The 8079-nt window shown below is 43.4% G+C and overlaps 1 pseudogene across 1 annotated transcript; it reads left to right on the forward strand.

The window, feature by feature from the left end:
• The first annotated feature begins 6544 nt into the window (after window positions 1–6544).
• On the forward strand, window positions 6545–7834 carry LOC148008913 (uncharacterized; annotated as a pseudogene). Its single transcript, XR_015689887.1, has 2 exons — window positions 6545–6600; window positions 6734–7834. The product of XR_015689887.1 is annotated as an uncharacterized LOC148008913 (transcript).
• Window positions 7835–8079: the final 245 nt, after the last annotated feature.

Here is an 8079-nt window from a genome sequence, read left to right on the forward strand (position 1 = left end):
GGCTTGAGTTGTTGGCTTGAGTTGGAGCTTAAAGCTTCTCGCCTACTTTTGAAGACTTTCAAAAAATTCCATGAAGCAGCTTTTGAGTCGAGCTTGATGTTCCTCACCTTCCTTGAAGATCTTTTCACAAATCACGATGTTCCACCTTCTTCTCTTCTCTCTCAATTTGAAATTTCCACTTTGTCTTTCCCAAAGCTCTTGTGATTAAATCAGAAAGTTTTTTGAGTATCTTTTCGATATCTAGACTTTGTTTTTGCATTCCACTTGAAACTAAAATCTTTTGGTTAATTATTGTATGTTGAGTTCTTCCATCTCAAAGCATCCTTGTGACAAGTGACTTTCGCAAACCCCACCCGATTTCGATGTGAAAACACACATAGATGCACATATATATATGCCATTAAACACATCATTGCATATGTTTGTGGCACAGTTGCACATAGATGCATGGAAGCAGAGATGTGCACATGGATGCTCTATGTGAGGTGATTGATGCATGTGAGCATACCTTATGGTGCCAGATGCAGAGTAGATGTCTAAGTTCATTTCAAGATGCACAATGCATGTGCGTGACTATTTTGTCTCTCCTCCCTCCCTTGACCCTCCCCTCCAATGGAGTGGTACTAGGGTAAGTTGAGGGGAAAGTGCGCATACACAAGACATGTGCAATGAGTATGTATGCCACAAGGGCTAGGTGGTGTGTACATGTGCTTTGTGTCTATGGGGTGGTACATGTGTATGAGCATGCATAGATACTTGTACTTATGGGTGGTATGCATGCACTTGGCATGATGCTTTTACTCCCTCATCCCTCCCCTTGACTCCCCCCATGTGAATAGGGTAGTGCTAAGGGTGAGTCAAAAGCCAAGTGGTTGTACGCACTCCACATGCGATGCATGGATGTGTATGAGAGCATGCTCTAATAGGTGGTAATAATGTGCGGGCATGTGTGTTTAGCATGCATGTGCATGTGTGTGTAGTGAATGTTTAATGTGTGTGTGTACCTTCAGTTTTTGTCAAAGTGAGTGCATAGATATGTGTGTGCGTATTGAAATGTGTGCACATGTGTACATTAAGTGTGTGTATATGCATGGTATTAATTAGGGATGTAGGTGCATGTGTGTCCAAATTAAGTGTATGTATATATTTAATATACTATGCACATGGAGTACGTGTAGTGGGTGTGGGATTTTTGTGTGTGTGGGGTGTGGTGCATGTGGGGTGGGGGTGTGAGGTTTCATGTGTGTATTCCATGTGTGTGTGTGTGTGTGTATTAATGTGAATGGTGAGAGGGGTGTGTGTGTGTGTTATACAATACTTTTAAAGGGGGGATGGAAAGGGGAGGTGTGTCTGCTCATCCCTTGATGTGGTGGCTAAAATGGTGATGGAAAAAGGTTAGTGTAAGCTTGGAAGGGAGGCGGATGTGGCCTAGGGCAGTGCGCCATAAGTCAAGGTAGCACAAAAGTGAAGCAACTTTGTTAAGCACCAAAAGATATAGACATGTGTGAGGTTTCATGTGTATAGTGCATGTATGTGTGTTTTAATATGGGTGGTGGAGAGTATGTGTGTGTTATAGTGCTTTTAAAGGGGGGGATGTGTGTGTGCTCCTCCCTTGATGTGGTGGCTAAAATGGCAGTGGAAAAAGCTGTTGGGAAGCTTGGAAGGGAGGTGGAGGTGGCCTAGGTGGTGTGCCACAAGGCGGGGTGGCCTAGAAGTGAAGTGCCTTTGCTTAGCAGTAAAAGGGGTAGAGAGGAGACGATAGTGTGAGGGGGTGATGGGGAGAGGTTGGAGGGCTATGGCATCCACTTGAGCCAATGGGCAGGTGGCCTCTAGCATTTGGTATGAAAGAGGTGGATGGGAGAAGGTGTCACTAGTGGCAATGGAGGTGAAGATGGGTGGAGATGGTGGTAGGCTGGATGGACAAGGCATGGTAGCCTAGAAGAGGGGACACAAGGTGATGTGGAGGAGGAGAGTAGGAGGTGGTATAGGGACGGCTGGGATGGCAAAAATGGTGACAGGGCACGGTGAATAGGGAAGAGAGTGAGAAGAGAGGAGATGATAGAGAGAGAAGTAGGGGACGAAGTCTAGAACGAAGCGGGAGTAGGGGAGAAAGATGGGGGCGATGGTAGAGGGCACGTGGCTTGCAAGACGGCCTTAGAGAGATAGATGGCAGGAAGGTTGTCTAGATGAAAGTCACTCATGAGAGGCAGCACTGGGTAGGAGGCCTAGGAAATTGCACACAGCTATGGTGGTGTGAGAGAGAAGCACAATGGCACATGGGGAAGTGATGGTTGTGTTGAGATTGGGAGGAGACAGTGTGACCGCTGAGCTATACCCTAGCCCTACATAGGATAGGGGAAATCCTAGATTTTTTGTTTAAGGTTTAATGTCTGAACAATGAAATCAAAATGTTATGGTATATGAGCTTAATATATATAGTGGGTCATTGGACACATTTTTATTCCTTCAAGAGCATTGGCACACAAGAATCAAATGACTTTGTCTCACATAGTCTCTTGCATAGAAATGCAAGCATTCATTTGTAGTGAGTGGTATGGCCTTCCTTCAATCCCATGAAGGATGTGCTTTGCACACTCTAGGATCCAAGTGAGTACTCATTCAACTCTCAATCCTCTACAACTTCCACATGCAAAAGAGAAGCATGGGCATGGCAAGAGAGAGTGCTTCAAGAGAAGATGAGTAGAGCTTCAACCTTTTGGCCACTCACCCTCACTCTATCACTCTCTTACTCTCAATATTTCACTCTGACCCTTACTCACTCTCTCACAATAGAAGTAGGAAGGCAAGTGCACAAAGTTTGCACACACGTGAATAACTTGTTTTATTCATTCTTATCCTTTTTATACATGATTTCTATGGTAAGGGTTTTCCCATCCCTCTTGGGCATCCAATCCACTTTAAGGCATCAATTGGACATCTCTCACTGCATGCTTTTCGTATGGTGAGAACAAACTAGAACCTTTATGGTTTTTCCACACGAGTCTATGCTATCATTATAAATTGCACATAATCATGCATGGCTTGCGGATTTACATGACTAATCAATATAGTTGTTGTAACTTTTGGCAAATAAAATATGCATGTGCTTCATGCATAGTATATTTTAGATAATAATCCAAGGACTATTTTCAAAAATTTAGCTCCTTATGCTTGCTTGCACATTGCATGCTATGTACTTCTTGCAGTTAACAATCAATGTTCAAAGGGGGTCAGCTTTGAAGGAAAATGGAAGGATTTGGAAATGTGGCATGTTCTAAGTGTTGGTGGCTAGATGAAAGGACCTCATAACGTAAAAAGAATAGCTACTATGATGCATAGTAATGGCAAAGATGATGAATCTCATTTGCTGAGATACAAATAAACTCCTCTTTTCTTAGAGCTTTCTTGGTGAAGATGCACAACAATAATTATGTGGATGTATGAGGTGTTGGTTGGTGATTTTTTGGAACTTCTTATGATAACACAATATTAGTGAGTTTGGGAATCTCCCAATTCCCATTTTTAAAATACTAAAAAGGTGGCACCTGGATAACATGCCCATAAGTTTCTCCAAACCATATGATGCAACCTATCATGGGAAAGCGCTTGAATATAGAATCTATTGAGCTATAGAGCGCTTGATTTGGAGTTATAGTTTTCAAGTTATAACTAATTCAAAGATTTGACCATGTGTCCCAAACTTATAGGAAATTCCCATATTCCCCTATATGGTGGTTGATGCTAAAGGTACCTTAAACTAGTACTTGTTGCATTACGATAAAACTATGGTGTCCTTTTTCCATGCATTTATGTTTTCCTTTTGTGTTTCTTTATAGTGTATGGTCATCGAAACGATAAATTTGAAAACTAATGCATGCTTATGACTTCTCATTGTCGATGTTGGAGAAATAGACACCTTGAAGGAAAACCTAGACATAGAGATGGCATACCTAATACAACTTTACCATGCCATTGGGTAAGGAAAAAAAGAGAAGAAAGATTGATAGAGTATATATTGTTCGAGAGAGGTTTGTGTTAATCCTTAAGGCAGCTTTATTCCTTTTCACCTTAAGATGGTTCATGGACCTTTGTGTTCTTTTTGGAGTCCTTACTAAGAATTATGCTCAAAGATTTCGCAATCAAAACTCATCTATCATCTAAAGTTTATACCTGAGGGTTTTTTAAAGATAAGCATGTTGTCTCCTCCTTGAGTCTTTGATCGCATTGCTAGGCTTGTAAAGTGGAACCCAAATCAAACAAAATCTAGCACTAGGTCACTAGACCCACCAACACTCCTTAGCTCTATGACCATATGTGTTTGTTGAGGGGTTTCTCCTAGCAATCAAGCATGTGTTAATGTAAGAGGTTGAGGGGAAAAAGGTATGGCTATGATAGAAGGGGCAAGAGGGGGGAACAAGGAGAACCTGACATGTGCATAACTAATGTACAAAGAGAGAGGGAGAGAAACATCGAAGAAAGCCTTAATGCAACGGACTTGGTTAGCATTGACCATTGAATGCACCCTTCATACATGAGAGGGAGCGTGTGTGCATGTCTCGTGGCCTTGCAAAGAGAGAAAATTAAAATCTATGTTTGAGAAAAAGAAAAAGAGGTTTTGGAACAAAGTTGTCAATTATAAGATAGTATAGAGGTTCTGATGTTTCAAGATGATTTAGAGAAAAATGCATCTCATAGTAGGAGACAAGTCAGATAACAACCATCATTTTATAACTACCTTACAACATCATCTCCCTCTTGAATAATTTGGATAAAGAAATTGGCTAATATAAACAAGAGTAACATCTCCAAAAGTAGAAAAGAGAATGTGTAAATCGTGGTTCGTAGTGTTATGATAAATTGATGCAAATTTGGATTGGCTTTGAGAAATCAACATATTCTCTTTTGCATGTGTGAACATATATATATTCAATGATCGAGTCCTTCTAGTTTGCATTGGGAGCATATCAAGGGCTCCTTAGCCCTACCCTTCCCTCACATTACTCCAAATAGTAAGAAGGGAGTTCCTTCTAGGATAGATGAGTGCAAGCATATAAAGTATATTTTATGTTAATGGAAATACCCTTGCAAGGCCAGCTTTATGCACCATACTAGTGGACTTATGAGAGTGGATATGGAAACCAAATACCCTTACCTTGCGGGATGGACTCTCAACTTTATAGCTCTTATAAGATATCTAGCTACCTCGTAATGGAGATCATAACCAAGTCTCCATACATTCTCTAATTGCCTTGACTAGCCACTATGATCAAGTCAAAGGGTCCTCAAACACCTTGTTAGTGGTACCTGCAACTGTAATACATGTGCTCTATTCATGCAAAAGAGTATAGCCATTTTTTTTGTATGACAAGTAATGTCAATGTACTAGTGGAATCTTATGTGTGTTCAACGGAACAATCTAAGCGTTCATCTTTCACAATATCCCAAAAAACAAAGAAAAGAAGTCACGGCGTTGCTTTGCATTATGAACTTATTTTTGGGGGAAAGAAAAAACCTTATGTCATTTTTGCAATTGCACTAGAGTGGATGGGTGGTCCATTGGCTAGGTCTTTGCAAAAGCCACTCTTTGCAACATCAATAAAGTGCATGGGTGGTCCCCCATGAGAGATAAAGCAAAAACTAACTTGAAAAGTATGAAGGTATGGAACTTTGTATGACATGTTTTGCATTTCACATCTCTTCATGCAAGAGGGCCTTGCTTATAGGGTTGTTTTGTCTCAATTATGCGCTTCTAAACACCATCAATGACAAAAGGGGTTAAAGCGGGTGGGTTGTAACTTGTTCCTTTGGAGTTGGCAAGATCTATCTCTCACTAATACATCTCTTCATGCAAGAGGGCCCTACTTATAGGGTCATGTTGGCTCAATTACACGCTTCTAAACGCCATCGGGTTAAAGCGGGTGGGTTGTAACTTGTTCCTTTGGAGTTGGCAAGATCTCTCTCTTACTAACACAAACACAAAGAATATGACATTCAACCACATGCTCGGCAAGGCTCACATCGGTACATGCCGTGCTGCTGGTCCGTCCAAGTATGTGATGCCTATATTTTGACCCCATGATGCCAAACTTTGAAATATTTTTTCCCCCAAGAGCTTGCAACTTGCAAGCTCTAAATTGAGGGTCTAAGTTGTACGATCAATAGTTTGAGCTCGAAGTTGTACGAGCTGCCAAGGATTAAAGGTCTCACAATAGACAGAGAGAGAGAGAGAGAGAGAGAGGCGCCGTGAACGTTGTACAACAGCAATTTCAATCACATGCTCAGCAAGGCTCACATCAGGACAAGCAGCACGGCCGCAGCACGGCATGCATCGATGTGAGCCTTGTTGAGCATGTGATTGAAAAGGTCACCAATTTCAACCACATGCTCGACAAGGCTCACATCGGTACATGCCGTGCTGCTAGTCCGTCCATACATGTGATGCCTATCTCTTGACGACATGATCCCCCATCCCCCCCCCCTCCCCCCCCCTCTCTCTCTCTACCTTTAAAACGGCAGCGCATCAGCCTCGCAACTCGCTGAATCGACCAATCCATAGCTGCGGCACGTCTTCGTAATTTTACGAGCCATGGCTTCTGCTAGGTATTGTGCAGTGCGTGCGTTTTTGTGTGGGAGAAAGGCGTATAAGATATGCTAAACATTGATCCGCTTAGTCTCTTCTTTTTTCTGGCTTTCTTCCCCTATCCCTTTTTCTTTGGTTGTGATATTCAAGCAGCAACTGCAAGACGAAGGCGATGATCATGCTCATGGTGACGATGCTGCAGCTTTGCATGCTAGCAACCACCACCGCGGGATCGGCTGAAGCAGCACTCCAACGGTTTCCATGCCCGGAACTGCCCTTGGTCTACCCCTACTGGAGCATGTGCTTCTCGCCCGCTTTGTATTACGGCGAGGAGCTGTACGAGTTCATGTCCGTGGGCTCTGAGGGAGCCGGCAGCTATTTGGCTCCCGAGTGGGATGAGAGCAACTCCACCTACTATGTGCGCTTGTCCGACGAAGGTGCAAAGTATAGGTTCACCCACATTACCCGTGAACTCCGGCAGTTCGTATCGCAGGAGGACGATGTGCTGATCGTGACGCGGACACTGGTAGGGCTCTGGCCTGGAGACAAGAAGGAGAAGGCGAGTACTTCCTCGTGGAAACGGATCAGGGGCCCAGGGCCAGACTCCAGTTTTCTCAACGCCGGGGTGTGGCTCTGCCCTGCCCTCGCATTGCGGGTGCAGTCTGCCAAGCCTACGACATCCTCGTCTACCTCAAATCCACTGGCTTGGCCGCCTACGCGGAGGAAGGGGCCATCTACATCAAGCTGTCTAGCGAGGATCATCTCCCCTTCGTTCTCCGACGCAGCAGCAGCACGTCCCCCATTCAATCGCAGCGCCGCCAGCAGGCGGGTATCAAGTCCGTGGTGGCGTAGCTGGTTGCTGCTGCATGCTCTTACGACTCCTACTACTTCTGTTAGTAAGAGTAGTACTTCTTGTTAGTACTTCCTTCCTTCCCGCAGCTTCTCCTCGACGTGCTTGGCAGCTATGTCACCCCATGAGGTTATAATTAGCTCAGCTCGCAGCTTCTTGAGTGCGGCTTATCCACCATGCATCGCACATGAATCCCATCAATAAATAAATATAAGCAACTAAAAGTTGGATTTGCATAGATGCCTTAATGTTGCTGCTGGCGTTTTCGAGCTCGCATCGCGCATGGATGCGTCTCTTAATTAATTATTCACGAAACCAATCACATTCAAACCTTCCTTCGAGCATTATTGCACTATTCTATTCCTTGCACTATAATTTGCATATGTGAGCGCCGAATTCCCCTCACCCACCATTGATCGATACTAGCATTCTATGGAGAAAAAAAATGGCCACACATAATACTCGCATGCCAACTAAGAGTACTTCCACACGTATCTACTTGTATCTCCGAGTAAAGGTGATTATAAAGTTGTTAAGCAAGTAGGAGAAAAATGCATGTCACACCACACAAACTTGACTTATTTGATATCTAAATGGTCCAGGAGGTTCGCATGATCCCACTCTAATAACCTAATATGAACCATAATGG

The sequence above is a fragment of the Lygodium microphyllum genome, unplaced genomic scaffold (genome assembly GCF_053477565.2).
Source record: "Lygodium microphyllum isolate KBCC unplaced genomic scaffold, Lygodium_microphyllum_v1.1.10 scaffold_47, whole genome shotgun sequence".
In the NCBI taxonomy this organism is placed as follows: Eukaryota; Viridiplantae; Streptophyta; class Polypodiopsida; order Schizaeales; family Lygodiaceae; genus Lygodium; species Lygodium microphyllum.